The sequence below is a fragment of the Vulpes lagopus genome, chromosome 9, assembly GCF_018345385.1.
Source record: "Vulpes lagopus strain Blue_001 chromosome 9, ASM1834538v1, whole genome shotgun sequence".
Taxonomy (NCBI): Eukaryota; Metazoa; Chordata; class Mammalia; order Carnivora; family Canidae; genus Vulpes; species Vulpes lagopus.
This window is the reverse complement of record NC_054832.1, coordinates 42,095,003-42,115,610: the sequence shown is the minus strand read 5'-3', so window position 1 is coordinate 42,115,610 and position 20,608 is coordinate 42,095,003. Positions and strand designations below refer to the sequence as shown.

Sequence of the window (20,608 nt, the reverse complement as noted above, 5' to 3'; positions counted from 1 at the left end):
CCCATCTGCCTCCTTGGCCTAATCTCCTACCCTCTGCCATCCCGCCAATATTCCAGCAGCTATGCACTTTACTTTCCTTTTTTTATTTTATTTTATTTTATTTATTTATGATAGTCATACAGAGAGAAAGAGAGAGAGGCAGAGACACTCCCTCCCTGCAGAGGGAGAAGCAGGCTCCATGCGCCGGGAGCCCGACGTGGGATTCGATCCCGGGTCTCCAGGATCGCGCCCTGGGCCAAAGGCAGGCGCCAAACCGCTGCGCCACCCAGGGATCCCGCACTTTACTTTCCAATCCTCTCAAGTCAAGTTCTTTTCTCTAACTGGGATTTGCCCCTTTCCTGTTCCCTATTTATTTCATGCCGACATCTGAAATTAACCAATTGATTGGTTGATTGATCATGGAGATGAGGCGGAAAGTGCCCTTGTCTGACCTGTTTCATACCTAACATTTACAAAGTGCCAGGTGCGGGTCCACATACGGATCTATATAATTCTCACAACTGAGAACGTACATCACCAACTGACGACAGCTGAATTTACCCAGAGACTGTGCCTTTTACCAGTTACCCGGACTCTCTCCGAAGACCAGCACCCGACTTTTTGAAACAAGCCCTCATCTCTGTGCCATCACTCTCCCACACAGCCCCTTGACCAAACCACTCGGGCCCATAGTTAAAATCAGTCTAAACAGAGGATGCTTTGATGAAAACATGTGCTTTACCCGCCCCTACCCCTTTCCAGTCCTATCTCCAAAGAAACAAATTTAAATCGAAGCAACAAACCTAATTAGAAACTACAGAATGTGAATCCAGCATACCCTTAAGATCAAAGTAATGTCAGAGAATGTAAAATTTAGAATTACTCTTTACTTGGTAGTAATGGTGGGGTGGGGAGGTGGAGGGAGTGGGGAAAGGGACCTTCGGAGTTGACTCCATATGATCTCAGAGGAAATACTTCATAATGAGCATCCCAAACCAACAGAAATAGAAGCCTATTAATCAAGACGTAGCAGCAAGTGGCCAAACCACCATTATTTCCCTTCCAGACATCTCACTGGTTTGGAGGTCAAATATCTATTCTTCATCTAGCATAAAAAGCTGCCGTTTGGGGAGGTTGGGTATTTTATTATTATTTTGCTTTGTTTTGCTTTAAGACATCTGCCATTTCTGCGAACAAAGATTTTTGTTCTGTGGTTCCTAATAAGCTTTGCAAGGTGGTTTTCCTGGCATATGAAGAAGTCATTTGAATAATAAAGGCTCATATTTATAATTACATTGAGTTAAATAGATTTGCTTAGCTTAGGGTTTGGGGTTATTCATAAACAGATGTGAGAGTCCAGAAAGCCTCTGTAATTTCAACAATCTCACTGCTCCGAGGGTGCTGAAGGGCTTAGAAGCCTGAATGTGAGTTAAAGAAGCTTTCCCCAACTCCCTGAATAATCACCGCTGTACCTCAGCCTGAGTCTACTTCTCTCAACCCCATACTATTCATGCTTACTAGCCAGTTGCTAGTATGAGGGCAATGAATGAGCCTGACTCTAACATTCACTAACATTCACTCCCTAAGCATTGGGGGAGGAGCCTTTTATGAAGTGCTTTGCTCTGTTCTCAGAATACTGTCTACGGTCCTATTTGAAGTTGCTGGTTTCAAAAGAGCGGTGAAAAGAGGTTCCCCCACCCAAGGAGCACCTTAGGGTCTAGACCTTCCCTGACAGCCACCTTTTTTCTTGAAATTAACCAGCCCGTGGGCTGTACCTCCCATACTTCAGAGGTGATGGAGTTGCTGTTGTGCCACATTTTGAAACCTGTGCTTCTTGACTTAAAAACACACTTTTGAAAAAAAAAAATGGGGCAATGGATTTCTTAGCCACTGATTTTCAATCACTGCCGAAGTGGAACCTCCCTTGCAAATGCATTCCTACATGAAACCACAATCTATGAAACAGGAAGAAGTCCAGCTGCTCTAGTTAAAATGTCATGCATAGAGGGGCTCCCCAACGGTCCTACTTCTACCCCCAGATGCCTCATCCATAACCTAGAATTCCCCGGACACGATTTGAAGATTTGGCCAAACGTCTTGAGCTTCGACATGACAGCTAACGTGTTAGACATCTGTGGTGCATTAAATAAGCTGTGCACTAGGATCCCTAAAGCTCTGATAGTTTCTCTCAAGCCAAGTCCAAATTCATCTGTGTAGCGGGTTGAATAGTGTTTCCCAAAATCTCATGTACACCCCCCAAACCTCAGAATACAACTTAACCTGGAGTAAGGGTCCTGGCAGATAGGATCAACACGAAGTTCAAGCTGAGGTCACACTGGATTACCTCGGGCCCCAAACCCAATAAGAGTATCCTTTCAAGGCACAGAAAAAGGGGGGAAACAAGGACGTAAAGAAAGCGTTGCAAAGACAGAGGCAGAGCCGTCGTCTGTAGGCCGAAGAGCGCCAAGGGCTGCCATCAACCGCCAGCAGCTGCGAGCAAGCCACCAGACAGTCGTGTCCTCACATCTTGCACAAGGAGCCAACCGGCCACCACGTTGGTTTTGGACCTCTGGCCTCCAGCGCTGCAGGACAATGACGCTTTTTGTCTTGGGGCCACCATGTGTGTGACAGTTTGTCAGAGCAGCCTCAGGAAAGCAAAGCGTTCTTTCATTTAGCGGCCAAATATTTGTGGAAGGCACATTCGTTGAGGGAATATAATCCATCGGTGCAACCTGATGCGGCGCAGGACGGAGGAGAAGGTTTAGCAAGTGTTTGAGGAGGGAAGAGAAGCTTAGGACAGGGTGAGGGTAGGGGGTGCCCAGGAGAAACCCAGGTCTCCTTGACCCCATTCCAAGACGAGACTCGGGCAGAGCCTCCAAGGGACCAAACGGGCGTGTGGATCCCGGACAAAGAATCACCTGGGGAGGAGGAAACAAGCACCATCACTCGGGCTCCCCGAGGCTTTCTCAAACGTGTCCTGGAACCACGGGAAGCCGTTCTGCGTGTATGTGGGTCTTGGGCCTTCAAAAAGAGCAGAAATAGCATCCGTGAAACGCACGGGGGATCGTTGCTTACGTAGTTTCCATGATTTCCGTAAAGATTATTTTATTTGGGCAGCCCGGGTGGCTCAGCGGTTTAGCGCCGCCATCTGCCCAGGGCGTGATCCTGGAGACCGGGGATCGAGTCCCATGTCCGGCTCCCTGCATGGAGCCTGCTTCTCCCTCTGCCCGTGTCTCTGCCTCTTTGTCTTTCTGCGTGTCTCATGAATAAATAAAATCTAAAAAAACAAAGATTATTTTAATTAAGGCTGTTCCTCTTCAGTCTATCTTGACGACTGCTCCCAAAACGCTCATGGTTCCTCGCGCTGCCTACAGTGTGGCCCCCTTGGCTTTTATGTTTTTTTTTTTAAACCGTGAGAGACGCAGGCAGACGGAGAAGCAGGCCCCCTGCGGGGAGCCCGAGGCGGGACTCGATCCCAGGACCCGGGGGCAGACGCTCCACCGCTGAGCCCCCAGGCGTCCCCTCGGCTTTTCTGCGTTTTCACGGCGCGGTCCTCACGTGCGTCTGACGCCGCCCCGCGCACACAGGCCGCCTGCCCGTCGCCTCAGACTCCCCAGGACCTCCTCAAACGCCGGGCGCCTCCGCCCTCGCCCTCCCCCGTGGTCTCCACAGCGGACGGCGCTTCGAACTGCTTGGTCTCGCGCCGCGGAAGAGCGGCCGTAGCACGAACGCAGGAGGCAGGAGGCGTGTGTCTCGCAATGACCCCGGGCAGCTCCCGCGGGGCGGCGTCCTGCTTGCTCCGAAGCGCCCGGCTTCCCGCACTCGGAGCACTGCGCTTCCCTCCTCCAGCTCAGTTACGGAAATGAGGCGGCGGCCACGGCACCACTCCTTTCTTTTTGTTTTTTTCTCCTGGATGTTATCAAAGGCCCCATTCAGAGAGAAACAGCTGACAAGGGCACCCAATTAAAAATAAATAAATAAAAATTAAAAAAAAAAAGATGCTTTTGTCTGCTGGAAAGGCTGACGCTGACTGAAGCACGAGGCGCTCTGCACCAGCCCTGGAGGGAAGCTGCGGGCGTCAGCGAACGCCGACGTGCCGACGTGCGTGCGCAGTGCGTGCCTACGTACATATGTACGTACGTGGCGGAAATACGCACGTGGCGGAAATCCCCCCTCGTGCGGGCCTAGCCGGGCTGCGGCGGCGGAGCTCGCTCGCTGACGTGGTTTCCGGCGGCCGCACTTGGGGGCAGAGCTCCCCGGATGAGACCCCTTCCCGGCCGACGGCGAGGCTGCCCGGAAACCGACGGGAGCTTCCGGGTCGTGGTGGCCGCTGCAGGTGGTGGTTTCCCGCTGCTGTTCCTGCGAGGCCGGCGTCCTCCCGCCGTGAGACGTTGGTCTGTCGGGTGGGCAGCACGTCCGTCCGTTCGCGAGAGGCACGGTGGCACCGTGCTGGACCCCGCCAGTCCGCGCGCGCCGTGCAGACAGCCCAGGAGGCCTGAGGGCGCTCCCCCGACCCCCAGGACGCCCGCGCTCCGGCCTGGCCCGGGGCCCCCCCGCGAGGACGGACGCACACACGTCGGGGAGGTCCCGGCCGGGGCCGAGGGGGCGGGGCCAGGGCGGAAGGGGCGGGGCCAGGGGGCGAGAGGGGCGGTGCGCTCTGCCTTACTCATGTGTGTACTTAGGGCCCCCTCCCCGGGGGTGCTCAGCGGTGGAGCGTCCGCCTTTGGCCCAGGCTGTGGCCCCGGGGTCTGGGGATCGAGTTCCGCGTCGGGCTCCCCACAGGGAGCCTGCCTCTCCCTCTGCCTGGGTCTCTCATGAATACCTAAATAAGATTTAAAATAAATAAATAATTTTATGTATTATAAATTTATTTATTTATAAATAAAGTTTTCTCATGAATACCTAAATAAAATTTAAAATAAATAATTTTATGTATTTATAGATAAATAAAGGTTTCTCTCGTGAATACATAAATAAAATTTAAAATAATTTTATGTATTATAAATTTATAAACAAAGGTTTATGTCATGAATACATAAATCAAATTTAAAATAAATAATTTTATTATGAATTTATAAATTAAAGGCTTCTCTCAATACATAAATCAAATTTAAAATAATTTTATTATAAATTTATAAATAAAGGTTTCTGTCATGAATACATAAAATTTAAAATAAATAATTTTATTATAAATTTATTTATAAATTAAAGGTTTCTCATGAATACATAAATGAAATTTATAATAATTTTATAAGGAAATAATTTTATTTATGAATTTGTAAATAAAAGGTTTCTCTCATGAATACATAAATGAAATTTAAAATAAGTAATTTTATTTATTATAAATTTATAAATAAATAATTTTATATATTTATTTATAAATAAAGGTTTCTCATGAATACATAAATAAAATTTAAATAAATAATTTTACTATAAATTTACTTATTTATTAATAAATAAATAAAGGTTTTATTTATTTATTCATCAGAGAGAGAGAGGCAGAGACGCAGGCAGAGGGAAAAGCAGGCTCCATGCAGGGAGCCCAACGTGGGCCTGGATCCCAGGATCCCCAGGTCACGCCCTGGGCCTAAGGCAGATGCTCCACCACTGAGCCCCCCAGGGCCCCATTTGTGTTTCATTCTCCTTGCATTTCCTCCTTTCCTATCAAAGGAGCTAGGTTCTTACATTCTATTACTGTATTGAAGGTCTTTGTTTCAAAGCATAAAAACTTACTGGGACCTGAATCCTGGACGACTGGACAATTTGAAGAGACTGGTTGTGGAAAAGGACTATGGTTATGGTGGCTGTGGACTGAATAATTTGAAGGGACTACGGTTGGTCTAAGGTAGAGGTAAAGATAGAAGAAAGGTGAGGAGGAGAAGGAAAATGAGAATGAGGAATCTTCTGATAGCTAAGGTGACATTGTCTGTCCTCACTGAAAAATAGGATTTAGTTTTATTCGAAGAAAACAGAGGAATGTGATTGTTCTTGCATTTCCGGCTTTGTAGAGTAAGATTCACACACCCTACCTACTATAATGAGGAAGTCGTTGCTCAAGCTGAAGATCTTTTGACATCTCCACTATCTAGAGCTTTCTCTGGGGCATACAGAGGGGGGCCCGTGTTGTGTTACAGTCAGCACCTTACAGTCAACACCTACAGTCAGTGTGTTACAGTGGCAGGTCAGAGGCATACAGAGGGGGGCCCGTGTTGTGTTACAGTCAGCACCTTACAGTCAACACCTACAGTCAGTGTGTTACAGTGGCAGGTCAACGTTAGAGTATCTCTAGTACTCTACCATGGGCAGGAGGCCCTGCCAGCCTGCTGTCCCCAACCCTCCCTCCCCCGATGCTTCATACCTGCAGACTGACCTTTATTACAGCGGTGACTCGACTAGTCATTACATAATTTGAGCATAATTGAGTAAAATGTAATTTCTACATAATCCACATACCTGAATGCCTGTTCTTTTTGAAGTATAAAACCAGTCTACTAATTCACTATTCTGTGTTTTCCTACATGATGGTTAGTCAAATGCAACCACAAGGAGGAAACACAGGAGAGGTCTAGGAAAACAGTTCATTACAGTCACAGGTCCTGCCAGGCAGGCTCAAAAGGGAAGCACCAGAGTTTGGTCAGGTGACAGAAGCAAGGGCAAAGCTGAAGGTAGAGCCTTTATTGGGGTTTCTGTGGGAAAGGCAAGGCAGGGCAGAGAAGCAGAATGATTTCGGCAAGCTCCGCACTGTAGCAGTGGTCCCCAGGTGCCTGCTACGTGCCCTGGGATGCTTAAGGGAGAGGACTGTTCCCTCCCTGGGTGTGTGGGTCAGACAGGTGACGTGGGCTCTAGATTGGTAAGTCGGCTAATCAAGGACATACTTTGCGTTTTCTGGGAATTTGCTAGTCCAGGGAGAGCCAGTCCCTCCTCACAAAGGTTTTTTTAAGATCTCATGTACAGAAAATAAAAAATACATGTGTAATACATTCACTGTGCCTATGTAAAAGTCAGCTTCTATAAAAATTCACCTTATATATATGTAAAACTCATTTTACTAGATTTTCAAAGTATTATTCAATTAATGTTTACTGCATCACTGTTCATCATCTTGTGAGTGACATTTTGAGAATTGCCTGACTTGCCGGATTTTCAGCTCTGAGTAGAGGATGTTCTATTTTGAACCTCCCAGAATCCATTCACCCTTTTGCTTGGATTTTCCATCATTCAGGTTTCAGTATCTCGCCCTTATAAGCAGGGGCACGGACTCTAAATCTCCACCTGTGTGTGCAGGTCCTGATTGGCTCAGCTAACCACCACTCAGATCTCATCGTGGTGATTGGTTCAGAGAATGTGACCCAGTGGACCAGACACTTGGTTACATTTGCTTAGGGTTTATGTTAACAAGTTTACTTGATTCCCCTGGGAATCCTTTCCTTTTCTTGCTGGATGTGAATAAGGAACAAATAGTTCCCACTAGCTGGGCAGCCAGCTTATGATTAGAGAAGACAGACGACAAGGGAAGAAGTGTATTCTTGGAGGGTCACTGTTGATCCATGGGATTAATCTTCGCCTATTTAAGGATGTTTTGGTTCTATAAGATACCCGCACCCCCCCCCCCACCCTGCCTTTTTAAAAGTCAACTGGACTCAGATTTTCTACTACTTGCAATTAAGATCTGTCTGGCACAAGGTTCTTGTTTTCTTTCCAACATCACTTTATTTTGATTCTGGTGTTAAAGGAGAGAAGGTTTACTCAATTTCTTCTCTTTTGTGTTACGGTAAACAAAACAGGTGAATTAGAAAGGTGAATTGCAGCTTTACTAGGCAGTGGATTTTGAATAACATAATAGCAGTCTTTAAGAGGAAAAATTGGCAGCAATGTATAATTATTATATGTGAAGCAAAAATACCCAATTACACAATTTTACACACACGCACGCATTCTGACTTTGCTTCCTTCCATTTGTCCTTATGCAAAGGCTCCCCTGGATTTCCTGGACGACAGTGCCAATGTCAGCCTCCTTGATGGAGCATAGTATTCTGATCCACAGTGGAGCCGAAAACCTGGAACCCTATCAGGTCATCTCAGTACTCAGACCATGCTTCGTTTTAATTCCCTTTTCATAAAGGAGAAAAGCAGGGGAAGACAAGCCCCAGACAATGGGGGGGGGGGGGGGGGGACACACATAATAAGTAAAAGAAGAAAATAAAAGGTCAGAGAATTATTTTTTTAACTGTCGTTCTTCACTATTTCTTCTATCCCTTCATATCCTCGTTTTTTTTTTTATAAACAGAGAAAATGAAAATCGGTTTCATTAGATACACCACTTTTGTTGGACTCTGTCATGAGTTGATCAAATGAGACAGCTGAACTGAGAATGAATCTTCCCTGTGATTAGCGTGCACTCTTGAAGTAGCCAGGCACCTGTGAGGATAGGGGGTGGAGAGAAGATAATAATTGGGCTCTCATCTTTTATAATTATGTGTGTTTCAAGTGGATGTGAACGGTGGGGTTTGAGAAGGCGACATAAAAGGAAAATTCTGTCTTGAGCACTTCAGTCATTAACTCTGGTATTCAAAAGGAGAGAGGGATAACATTTTGAACAATAAAATACTTGAGGAACAGAGACCCCAAAATAATAATGTTTACTGAAAATTAGGACAATTGTTTGTTTATTTCATATCTTCAAGCATTTTTATCATACCAAATAATTACTGTAGTTATTGACAAGGCACACTGCAAACTGTTTTCTGTCCTTTGTATATAAAAGCCTCTGAAGTTTTGGAAAAAGTGAAGGGTTTTTGTTTTTTTTTGCCTTTTTATATTTAATTTTCAAGTAAGTGTGAACAGTAAATAAGATTCCAATGTGCTGCTTATGTGTGTGTGGATCATGAAGGAATGTTAACAAAATATCAAGTGTTCTAGACGTTTTATTCTTCTTTAATGTAGAACTTTCCCCAAGAGTCTGTTCCTATGTTTAGTCTTACCTGTTAGATGTGGGTTCCTAAGCAGAATATGAATGAATTTATTCCTTTTCTCCTCGATATATTGTCCGTAATTAGAATATACTTCTAGCAAATATATATTGAGAGGTGTAGATGAATCAGGGCTTTGGGAGACAGACAAGCTTTTCTACCCCTTGTTAAATGGGAAAAATTACTGTTTTCCCAATCTAACCAGTAAGTAGTAATAACTTCTATTTGAAAGCAAGATTTAAAAAACCAACCAAACAAGTACTTATTATAGTTCCAACAGCCTGTATCTCCATGAGGGTGGGTAGTTTGGTCCATTGATGGATTCCCATCACCTAGGACGGGGCCTGCCATATGTCACTAATACCTAATATGTCATCAAGTATTTATTGAATACATATATAAATACATTTTTTCAGCATGGCATTCTCTCTAAATTTCAACTATGGCCAAGTACTGCTTAATCTTTCTCTGCCCATGGCTTTCTACCAGGCTTGGGTAGGATGGTTATGTCATCTCACCATGAATACCTCTGTCTAGACAAGAGCCCTTTTGAAGTGTAAATACTGCTAGAACTAGAGCTACATTTGGCATAAAACAAAAAACAAAAAACATTTGGTCTTTTTTTCTGTTACAGATTGCTACTTCCTAGAGAAAAAGCTCTCACTGCCTTTATACAGCCAGCCAGTTGGAGGAAAGGCCCTAATTATCTTTCCAAGTTCTGGCACTCAGACTCTATTTCCTATTTTGGCTTAAGATCAAACAAAATGTGAAAGGAATAAAAAAGAAATCAACAAGGCAATAATGCTCTTCTGTGTGGTACATAATCAGAAAATTCTTTCTACCAAATACTGATGTAAACTGTTTCATTTGATTAGAAGTTTGAGATTTCGTACAATGCTCAGACTTACAATTAAAACCCTATTAGCACACCGGATTTCCTAATAGCAAAGAGTCTTTCTAAGTGAACATATCACCTTCAGCTACAAAGTGATCTCTATTACCAAAGTTTAATTTTAAGCGTGTTTGAATAAATAAATGAAACATTTACTCTGTATTTCTTCATGTTCTTTGTCAGGGACTACTTCTCTGTTTTGAAATCAGAATTTTGTTGTCTTTTTGCACTCGATAGCCTGCCTTGTCTCACCTTCCACTGTCTGCCTCCCACACACCCTATTCCTTGGGCTTACTGTTTGTCTACTCCACTTATTTCCCTTCCTCTATACATTAATGTCCGCAAGTTCCTGCTTTGCTCCCCAGACTGACCTCACCATTTTTACATCATTCACCTTTTGAAGAACAGAGAAGTCAGGATGGTCCACAACTTTCTATTTTCCCATTTCTCCTTTACAGTAGTCTCACTAGAGAAAGCTCTGTCAGTAAGACAGACCTAAGCTATTAGAGAAGAATAATGTAAACTTCACATACTTAAAACCAAAAACATTTCCATCTTCTCTATTGAATTAAGCACATAAAGGAACTTAAAGCCAAAGTTTATAGCTAACAGCATATTTTCTTACATTTTTATTATATTTTATGAAAATGACTACCAATTAGCAGGTGAAGGGGTGTGAAACTCATGTATCAAATCCATTCAAACATCTTAGAGGAAGAGTTCATGTAAAATATATCCAGCACTGCGCTTGTGATCTGATGAAATCCCAATAAATGGCTGGTAAATACATAAACTGGTGAACTGGAGAGTCAGTGAATCACTCTGGCTGGAGTATGGAAGATGAGTTGGAGACTGGGCCGGCTGGAGCCGGGAAGAGCAGCTAGATTTTTAAGGATGTTGAGGAAGGCAGTGAGGAGGATCTAAAAAGGGAGCGGAAATTTTTTTCCGCTAGCCTATTTTAAAGACAGGAGATAGAATCTCTAGGATTTGCTCCCTGGGTTTGGAGCTAATGTGCAGAAGATACCAAAGACAAGTCATCCTGGTGTAAGATACTGTTTGGGGTCCAGGAGCAAAAAAATCAAGAAAAAATTCTTGAGACATCTTTAGTTCCAAAAAGGTGGTTTTATTAAAGCATGGGAATATGTCTGAAGGGCAGAAAGAGTGTCATTGGGGTCAGGAGGAGTGGCTGATTATATACTTTGAAGTTGGGAAGGGGTTAGGGATGTGTAAGTGTCTAAGGAGTTTAGAAGCAAGGTTTCCAGCAATGTTCGAGGGGTCATTTACACCATCCAGTGAACCTTAGTTATGAGACCCTTCAGATGGCCAGCGCTGGGCCATATATTTGGAGGATGGTTGTTCTCATATAACTTGGAGGGGTAGAGATAAAAGAGGTTTCCAAAGGGATTTTTTTGTGTGTGTGTTGAAGAAGACCTACAGGATCCTGGAGGTCAGGCTGATGTCCAGCTAGGGTTGCCTTTTGCCCTTAGCAAAGTATTAACATTGAGGCAGTTGAGTTCCTAGAGGAAGGTCGCTCTGCCTGTCTCAAGTACTTGCCAACAGGCTGTAAGCTGTAAGGAAGTTCCATTTTCTCTATTTCTTTTGCCTCTGTTCTCCACATACATCCTGATGCCAGCTGATTTTCACCTGAAACTCTGAACATTTCAAAAAACTCCATGAATGCCTGGCAAACATGGATGTTTATGTGTTTATTAGATTTAGAGACTACAAGTACTGACCATTACCGAGTCATCTTCCCCCCATGTGATCTTCCCCATGGTGACCTTCTGTGTCTTTCTACTTCTTGATCCTACTAAATTAATTAAACAAGAAGGGCAGTAGGCACAAGCAAACCAAAACCTAACCTGTAATTAAACCCTAAGGACAACCCATCACAAACAGCCAACTAAACTTTCCCAAATAATGCATCTAATTAAGCCATAACCAATCGAATGGTTTCCTTGCTTTTCTTCCTCCTCTTGTCTATAAAAGTGTCATCCAGAGTTGCCACGGGGGGGGGGGGTTGGGAGCCTCCTAACCACTTCAGGTTTGGCACTGCCCTATTCCTGCAGACTTTGGCTCAAATATACACTTAAAAACTGTAATATTCCTCAGTTTATCTTAAACACTCCCATTTGATCGCCTGCACTTTACAGAAAAGAGTTCTTTTGTTCGGTAAGTTGGAAGTGCCCTTCGCTTTGGTTCTTTTACCATTTTGGACTCCTACGCCTATCACCTCTTGTAATTGACCCCAGTATCTTCACCTAACATCATCTTTATCACAGCCCACCTCACCCCCGCCCTTCAGGGATCTCAGGACAGACACACACACCAGTGTGAGCTCCGGAGACTCGTTCTCATCCCCTTGCAGAGGTTTTCATGAAATTCTTTATTCCATTTATTTACTTCATGGAATTCTTTATTCTTGAGTTATTTTTGATTAAAGTATATACCATTTCCAAGCCTCCTTTTCTTTCTTTCCTTTTGTTTTTCTTCTCCACTATCACTGACCTAGATTCTGCACACCAGATGTCTTCACCTGGAACTCCGATTAAATGGAAGAATGTTCACTCCCTGCTCCTTTTGTACCTCAGGTCACAATCTAGAGAATTCCTCCACAGAGAGAAAGGTTGGAAAACATATTTCTATTTCTTAGGAGGAGGTAATTAAATAATTTCCTTTTATGATAGTGTCTTTGTTCTCTTCTTGAAAGGAAAGAGCAGCCCCTTTATCACTTTAAACAGGGCAAACTAGTATTTCTAACCCTCCTCCCAAAGTTAATTAACATGTAAATACTTGTCAGTAAAAGGTAACACTTCAGCAATTAGCATATAAATGGGCCGGGGACAATATTCTGCGGTAAAGGAGACAGCTTGGAAGATTTTGCCAAATGTATTTGGAAAGAAAAATAAAATAAAATAAAGCCTTCATCGTTTCCATGCAAACAGTGATGAAATAGAATGTCAGCAGGAGCCTGGGGTAAAAGGAGAGCTCCCCAGCTTGGCTAGAACGAGGTGACGTTTGCATACACAACTTGGTTTTATGTACATGTTTACTCAAGAAGCCATGATGGAAAGTGACTAATTGTTTATGTCCAGAAAACACATCATGTTTGTTTGACTTTAATGAATATCATCAGCGAAGGAAACAGAAAGCCATAGGTGGGAAAAGAATTTAAGGGCTAATTTTTCCATATTGGGTGTAATGATGAGTACACTCACAAAATTGCACATACAGGGATTGCTTCCACTCAGCCCTGAATTTGTGTTTCAAATGAGGTAATTGTGCACCTAATGATGCGTTTGCACAAGCAATTACCTGATTGGCATATGCCAGGTGAGCTTTTGAGAAATATAGGACAAACACACTTTGGCTTGGCACCCAGAGCACCCTAGTTTGAAACAAATAAAATAATAGTTATTACATTTGTGACATTCTTATTAGAATTGTGTCTCTGTGTGTGGATGGGATGTTCAAACTGATAAAAGATAAGTCACTAGTCCAAGAGGAAAATAAATCCTCTGATCGCGCTGGCAAAGATACCGGTTACTTTATATTATTAAAGCTCCAACATATCCTAGTTATGGGGAGAAAGCCTAGGATTCGTCATCAGAAAACCTGGATTAAAACTTCCACATCAATTCCAGATATTCAAATTTAGGTTAACTACAAAACATGAAATCACGGTTCCTCAAAATGAAGATAGCTTTCCTGTTCATGTGGACACTGAATTCGATTATTATTATTCATTGGGTCTTGTATTACTAGTACTAATATTAAGTACATTATGCTGATTTTAAATAAATGGTGCGGTCAAGGTGAACCCTAGGAGGATTATCTCACCTGTTCCTATTGGTCTGTTCAGTATCTTGTCCCTCCCCTTGGTGGGGCCGACAATCTGGGACTCATCTCTCTCACCACCAAGTAAGATGACTGAAGTTATTCTGGACAGAATCACCCTTAAAGCCCATTTCCCTGACTTTTTCCATATCTAACAGATTCCCTTCCAGGCTAGTCCAAGGTCCAGTGGTTGCCTCAAAAGTAGATTAGTCTTCTAAATTTGAGGAGTGGGTGCATTTTCAAGGCACTGAGCCTAGGTAGTGTGATTACTGTAGGCCAGAGGAGAGGATCAGCACATGAGCCTCCACCTACTCAGAAGATGGCCTTCTTCTCCCTGAGCTCTAGAAAGTAGAACACAGTAGAGTACTCTAGAAAGTAGAGCTCCAGTAGAACTGTCCATGTTGATAGAAAGGTCTCATAATCCTCGCTAACGTGGTAGCCACTAGCTGCGTGGCTACTAAACACTTGAAGTGTAGCTGCTGGGAACTCAGTAAATTTTTTTAAATTCTATTTTAATGAATTTAATTGAAGTTTCAAGAATCACATGAGGCTAATGATATATGAGAGACTGCTGTAGAGACCACTCCATTAGTGTAGCAAGGAAAACACCAGACATTTTTTTTTTTTAACACCAGACATTTTGTCAAGCAATAAGTGGACTGTGGACGTCACTTTCTGTCCACAGTTGATTACTCCTACTCTTCACAAAGAGTCAGTGCCAATCTTCGCTTTCCATGGCAATCTTTTTAAGCCGTTCTTCTGTCTCTTCCTTCTCACCAAAATAAGCTAAGAAAGAAAATGCACAGGGATCTAAAGACTGTAGTTAATGTACTCTTATTAGAATCCAGCCCAAAGCAAAACAAAACCAAAGAAGCAAACAAGGAAATTGGCAGAGCTCCCTTGGAAGTCTTCAGTAGCTACAGTCTGAATGTTGGTGGGCATGAGTTATGAGAGCACCATCTAATTGAGGTGAACTATTGAGGAATCAGAGCCTGTGAAAGCAAGGGTCTAAAATCTTACAATCTAAAAGTTATTCCTAACTTGACTGGGCTCTGAAAACATAAACATAGTTTATTGCTCCAACGTAGCAATAGTAATATAGGAACTACAACAGTTAATAATTTATTATGTCTCAGGCACTCACCTAAGAATTTTGCATTCTTTATGTAATTTATTGTTCACGGCAGCCTTATGAGATGGTTTTTATTATTTTCCCCATCTTACTGACTGCAGAACTGAGACTTCAAAAGGCCACGTAACTTGTCCAAGGTCATGGCAAGAACATATGGCAAAGTCGGAGTTCAGAGCCAGAGCAGGGAGACTCCAGAGCCTGCTTCCCGTAACCACTGTGTGCTGTGGTTTTGTACCACTTCAAGGCAAGGCTGTTTGAGGAAAAGGATGGAATTTCTTAGGTTTCACGGAAGAGCAAAAAGTTTTCACGCTAGACAACCATTCTGCCAATGGATTAGTATCAGTGAGTCTGCGAAGAGGTGAACTGCTTCCTGGGCACTTTCAGGGGACGAATGAGTGTAGGGACTGACCTTTCTTGAAGGCAAACAATGATATCACTTCTCCCTAAGGGGCTGCAATGGAATGAACCCCTTGGATCTAGTTTTGTGGGAAAGTGAATTCTCTGAAGGGAACCGCCCCAGAACAGCTCATTGACACGAACACAGTCATGCTTTCACCAATTAGGGTGAGGCCCCACGTCCCATCACGCTCCCTCCCCGTCAGCCTCCTGATTTTTTTTCCCCTTCTAGGAGGCTTGCAATGCTGCTTATTTCAGTCTGGGCTTTTGCAAATGATTTATAGTACCATTTGAGATTGCCATTCTTGCTGAAGTGTAAATAAAGTGGCAAGGCTGTCTCAGAATTGAAAAATGGTGATCTAGTCCAAAATAAAAATATTCATAATTCTGGTTTCCAGAAGCCAGGGATGTGAAGTAGAGGTCATGGGCTGGAGGAGGGGGGGGCACAGAAGGTGGCACTTCCCTTTGATGATAAAAGCTTCAGCAGGTGTGTGTACACACGCATGTCTGCACATTTGCACACACGCAGGCACCTACACATCAGTCCTGTCAGTGTTCACCGTGCTACCCTTTCCCTCCCTCTCTCCCTACAAAACGTGTGACCAAGTGGTCCTCGCCCCTAAATCTGGTCATACTATCACTAGTAAAACATTAAGAATTTTTACGGCCATTTACAAAAATGCTAATGGAACCTTCTTAGATTTGAGGGGGAAAGTTAAATGTAAAACACAGCAGAAATACAGGTATTGGTGACAACTAAAAATACTAACTTTCCTGAGTGATAATTCTACATACTAGGACATGATCGGATCCAATTACGTTGAGCTCTATTCAGTAATCACTGTGTAATGGGATAGACTCACAGAGTAATAGGATTTGTTTAAGGCAAGGATAGAGGTGCTTAATCCACATTAGATATCTTAAATGCATTAAGAGTAAAAAAGACCGATTGATACCAAACCGTTGGGAGGAAATGGAGAAAATGACAGTATTTTTAAGGGTTAGAAATACGGTGTCTCTGAATAGTCTTGGGGGACATTTACTAACTTTGTCACCTAGCAATTTTCATCAGTAATATCTCTGAAAATAAAATTTAAAAGAGAAGGGGCTCAATATAAAGACACCCATCCTTAAACTTTTTTTTTTTTTTTTTTTTGGTATAAGATCACTGATTCCGGCTGATCAAAGTTTGGCTTGGAAAAGCCAGGACAAGATCTCAGAAGGTCACGATGGCCCTGAACACATTGTTCGGCTTCTCAGATAGAGAACTTTTAAAAGGAACTGCGAATGCCTTGTCACGCTTGAACTAGATATTAGTTGGCTAAGCTGAGAATCAAATATGGGAAATTAGTTGCCATTAAAAGATAGCTTCAGGCAGTTCATTTCTCATCAGCCAAGCTGTGCGGGCCTCCTGCTGTGGACAGTGAACATTAGCTTACTAAATACTTCAGCTCATCAGACACTGCATGACTCATGGATGGGCCTGAATTTGGGCGAGGAGGAGGGGAAAGAGGAAAGAACAGATACAAAAACATAACTACTGGCATCTATTCGGGTAGCTGTGAATGCTCTATGCTGTTAGAAAAAACAATAAAAATTTTTACTCATTGGCGTGTACAGATATTCACAATTTATGGTCAAGCGAGAAATAAACTGATTATGAAACCAGATTTATAGGATATTATTTTTGGTTAAATACTCTGTGTGTGTGTCTGTGTGTGTGTGTGTGTGTAACCTGAAAGAATAAATAGCAAAATCTTCCCAGAGATGGGTTTTTGCAATTTCTTTCATTCATCTGTATTTTTAATAATTTTACAATTCAATTATGTCGATCTTATAATACACACCTCTTCCTTATGAAATAAATGATAGACCTTAATCAAAAGATTGTGCCTATTTCTTTTTCTCCCTTGTTTTGCAATGTTTTATTTCCTTTGGAAGAACTTCTTATTCATTCTGAGGGCCTTCCAAATACCTAAAGGGGAAAATTTCAGAGTAAGTATAAATGAACTGTGAACAGAAACTAACAAGCATCTTGGGGCCTCTCCTGTGTTAGCCCCTCTAGAGCTGTACTGCATGGAACAGCCCAGAGACGGGGCATCCAGGGTCACCCCACATTCTTCCTGGCCTTTCTCCATCCTGAAAGTTTGCAAAGACTCTCGTTAGTTCTCCTCCCATGAAATAAAATTATATTTTCCAAGACAGTGCAACGTACATAGCCAGAAGTTGCATTATGTGTGAGGGAAAAAAGAATGGGCTTTGAAGTCAGAAGCTTTGGATTTGAATCATGGTTCCACTGGCTATAGCTGTGTGGCCTTGGAAAAGCCACTCCATAATCTCAAAGTTTTAGGTTCTTTAGCTGTAAGAAGAAATAATAAAAGCCTGCCTTACACAACTACCTTGAGGGTTAAGTTAGGTAGTGTACGTAGAGCCGCCAAGAGAGGTTATCTCTGAGCTTTAGTTACTCTTACTTTCATGCTTTTTCATGCAGTGAAGCTCCAGTAAAGACCAGGGACGATGCTAGAATTGACAACAACGTGTAGGGTATAGAAAATGCACGCAACCACCAGACCTCACGAAGTCGGGGTGCGGGTGGGTGTCTCTCTGAAAGGGCAGGCTGTGACGGATGGATTGCCCACACGTTGCAGAATCCATTCTGCAGGATGCTAAAACTCCTGTGCACCGTGAAAGAGCCTTCCCAGAAGTACAAACCTCCCTTGGGAGGGACAGGACCCAGCTTCCCCCCCTGACCCATTAGCCGTATGATCACAATACATATTCCCAGGATTCCAAGTCCATTCCCCCCACACTGAGCTGGGATGTCATCTATCTCATCTTAAAGAGTATCCAAAACTCTTTAGAAACTGGAAAATGCAACCTACTTATTTTTCAGTAGGATTCTAGTTTGCAAGAAAGTGACAAAAACCCAAATCAGGAAAGTGTGAACAAAGAAAGGAATTTCTCATAGAATCAAGTGCTGGAACAAAGCTGGATTCCAGAAACAAGTACTAGGGTGGCCCACTCATCCCTGTTTGCCTAGAACCTTCCTGGTTTTAGCACTGGAAGTCAGTGCCCTGGGAGGCTGCTTAGTGCAGATGCTTCAGGACACCTGGTCACCTTCCCTCCTTGCTGTGCTCCTCTGAGCGTCCAGGTCATTCTGCTCCCTGTGCTCACCAGCCTTCTCCCCTGTCTGCATGGTTATAACCACAGTCAGTGGCCAAGTCGCAATCTCTAATGTTGTTATCGACATGTGGGATTTCATTTCTTACTGCTCGTGATGTAACTATAGTTCCCAATAACCTTATTTTAAAAAGTCTCATTCTTTGCTCTCGGAAAATAATCAGGATTATGTGCCCAGCCTCTCTAATTTTATAACAAAAGCCTGCTTCAGGAGCCACTCTCCTGATGAGTTCAGTGCATTCCTGAGATTACTTATCTTCAGATGAGACCACTTACATACACTCCATGGTCTTTGAGAAATCGTGCAGGGAATGCAGGAGAGATATTTGTCTTGAAGGAACTTCGATGAAAATCTGCCCAATGGTAGATTCCACAAAATTAGCCGCCATGGCTATTTGGTGCACTATATTACTCCTATAGAGCCAAGGCAAAGTTGGCCAAGGAGATGAACGAATGAGGTTACTGACAATGAAGACATGAGAAGGCTCAGTGTTGAGATGTGGGCTACCCGTTCTGTGGGATAGAAACTCAGAGAAGGAAGTACACTGAAATGGATTGGACTCGGCAAAGATTTGGAATAGTTGACAACAGATCTATAATGAGAAGGGAAGCCGAGTTCTTTATTGGCTTCCTCTTTCAGCTCCTGCCCCAGTGGTAGATCACAAAGCCCAGGACGAAAACACAAGCACGAACCCAGCTTGTGTGGATAAGGGGAATGGCTTTCCCCTACTAGTAGGTTACATGGCATTTCCCAATCCTTGGAACTCGCTCACACTCTCCAAGGATGTAGATGCTGAACAATGGGTGAGAGTCAGACCTACTGCCACCAGTTCCCCTCTTGATCATTCCTAAGTTCCCTCCATGTGAATGGATCCTTTGTGAAAGCATGCAGCTTTTGTGAATATTTCCCTTGTCATATGATTAAACATAATGGAAAGCCTAAGGAGCCTGAACCTCCTTTTTGTTCATTTTTTCACCCTTCTTTCCATTTCTGCATAGCCTCATACAGTGTAGCTGCCCAGCTCTAGGTCATGCTTGTATGTAGATTCCTACCGATGCCTCCACGCCAGCAGTCAGCAGTAGGACTTAATTCACACGTCACGAAATATCCTCAAGGTGGAATAAGAATAAATTGCGGGCAAAGGGCTCAAGCGAGCCTTCCAGATCTCTGTCCGGAGGAGGCAAAGTCGTGTTTTCCACAGCCTTGCTCCCAACATAGCAGTGATTCTGAACCAGCCAAATTGGAAGAACACCTCTGAGATGCTACTTCCCCACTTGTGTTTGCACAGCAGCTGCAGCCTACTAGCCTACACTTGCCCCTTTGCCCTGACTGCCCTTCTGTTATGGATGACCAGCTCGGGTCTTGGGAAGTTCACTCTGGTCCCATATTGGTTCCATTTGGATAGGATCATTTGGATCCGTGTTTACTGAGCCAGCTGCCACTAACTCCCCCCACCTCCCCACCCTCACCCCCATTGATCGCCTACCAGGAGAAGTGGGCCAGCCCAGTCTCCCAGTTCTGAGAAACAGTTCACCAAGATGGGGGGAGGGGGGCACACTATCCCAAACTCCGGATCACCTATCTCAATGCTTGTCATATGTGCCCAGGAAAGGGGCGCTTTACTGTTTGTCTTGCTCTGTTTTCTGGAGCTAAGGAGACAATTGCTTCCTTGCAAACACAGACAGATTAAATACACTGCATTCTGTCCTTTTGCCATCTGCTTCTTGCTTATTTTATTTTAAGCTGCATGACTAAACTTTATTATCTGACGGGTGAAGGTGGGCTCTGCTGTTGCTGTGCTCAACTCCTAGAGGCTTGGAATGAATGCAAAGTCGCAGGGCTGATCTGCAAGGGGCGAGTCAGAAATCAATTGGCCACCGTGCAATTATCACTCACTGTGTCAGATACCAAGACATTAGCATTCGGAGATTCCTCCTGGCAAGATTCACAGCGGGAGTGGGGGGGAGTGATGGAAGCGGAGCAACAACAACAAAAACCGTGTTTTGTTTCATTCCTCTAAATATCCATGTTTGCATAATAGCCCTTTCTCTTTGTGCCCCCCTGGAAGGGCTGCCAGGAAGATTCTCTTTCCGGTGCCTATAAACTTTTCCTGAACTATATGCATGGCTTCCAGTCCTCTCCACTCTCTCTTTCTTGCCTTATTTCCGCTAAGATTTTGAAAGCATTCGATCGCTATAAACAAGCACAGTCCTTCCTGGGCA

General features: G+C 43.6%; 1 long non-coding RNA gene across 4 annotated transcripts in view; it reads left to right on the top strand.

Moving 5' to 3' along the window:
• Nucleotides 1–17,062, top strand: part of LOC121499025 — a 190,289-nt gene extending 173,227 nt beyond the window's left edge. For 2 of the 4 annotated variants that reach the window (XR_005989973.1, XR_005989971.1), the window contains one exon: nt 16,370–17,062. This is a non-coding gene — a long non-coding RNA (uncharacterized LOC121499025). Of the gene's footprint in view, nt 1–9,582; nt 12,334–16,369 lie in introns of those variants that run through there. The other 2 variants (XR_005989975.1, XR_005989972.1) reach the window with 1 other exon arrangement.
• Nucleotides 17,063–20,608: the final 3,546 nt, after the last annotated feature.